We start from the raw sequence: 1,576 nt of genomic DNA, 5'->3' as shown, positions 1-1,576 counted from the left end.
AGAGAGAGAGAGAGAGAGAGAGAGAGAGAGAGAGAGAGAGAGAGAGAGAGAGAGAGAGATTATTTTTGCTTCTTTTGTATGTTGGTTTTTAATTTGTAAACGAGAGTGACGCTGTGGGCTCATATCGATTTGTTTTCCCTTGTTTATTTTTTTGTTTTGTTTTTAGGTGGACTTTTTTGTTTCCGTTTTCAACATAGCTGTTCATTAGTGTGGTAGGCGAAGTCTTATTACTTTGTTTTCCTCGACGACTTGACGTCAGGCTCCGTAGAAACAAGAAAAGAATAGGCTGCGCAATGATGTTTAATTTAGTTTCAATTGTATTCAGCAGTTCTTTTTTGCTAAGCATGTAAATTAGTGTGATTACTTGCCTACCTATCTACATGTACATGCCCCCATTGTACATGCCCCCATTCCTGCTTACCTACCACACGTAAAATGGTATTGTTCACAGCACGTCCCGCTTTTCACACACATTTTGATTATGCATATGGCCTACCTACCTACCTACCTTTTTACCTACCTACCTTCATACATACCTACCTACCTACCTCCCTACTTACCGACCGGCCGACCTATCTACCTACACATTTACCAACCTACCTACCTGCTTACCTTCCTACGTACCAACACTCGTACCTTCCTATTAATCTATTATAGATATATTTTAGTCAGAATACAGTGCACTGTTTATGTGTTGCTGTTGTATTGTGAAGTGCCCAGAGCCTGGGTCCTTTAATCGGGGGTTGAGCGCTAGACGATAAATTATAATTATGTAATGCCATATCTTGTCACTGGTGTTAATTAAGTTGGAGCTCGAACACGTCAAATGGAAATCAGCTCGGTCAAGTTTTCGAGCTTCCACTAGTACATATTATATTGGCAGCATCGGACTTTTAAGATCAAGTACTCTCTTTCCCATCCCACCTCACTGATATTGTTTGTATTGTTTGGACCTTGTGGAATACTACTACTACTACTACTACTACTACTACTACTTCTACTACTACTACTTCTACTACTACTTCTACTACTACTACTACTACTACTACTACTACTACTACTACTACTACTAATAATAATGATTACATTTTTAGCGCATATCCATGCTCAAGAGCATGTTCTATGCGCTTTACAACTATTATTTACCCCGGCAGACCCTCTGAAGCATACAGTGCAAGCTGCGGATTTCACGCGCTCAAACACTATCAAACTGACAAGATCGTTCCCTGTCTATAGCCGGGTGAAGTGAGGAAAATTTGTGCAACGTGCCTTTCCCAAGGACACAACGTCGGGCCCCTGACGGGATTCGAACCCATGACCTTACGGTTGCGAGTCCGAGAGCCTAACCACTAGGCCACCGACGCCACGTTTGAAAGCTCAGAACACAATCACCTTCTCGTGCCAGATATGACAACGTGTTCACAAACTGCGTGCCAGTCACTGAAAATTCAGCTTGGAAATCAAAGGGGAAGTTTCTAGTCTTGTTCACTTCACTGACAAAAGACTCGTGTGACTTCATGATAACTACCGTGCTTTCTAACGTTCTCTCTCTCTCTCTCTCTCCCTCTCTCTCTCC

The sequence above is a fragment of the Aplysia californica genome, unplaced genomic scaffold, assembly GCF_000002075.1.
Source record: "Aplysia californica isolate F4 #8 unplaced genomic scaffold, AplCal3.0 scaffold00028, whole genome shotgun sequence".
NCBI classification, from domain to species: Eukaryota; Metazoa; Mollusca; class Gastropoda; order Aplysiida; family Aplysiidae; genus Aplysia; species Aplysia californica.
This window is presented reverse-complemented; position numbering follows the sequence as displayed.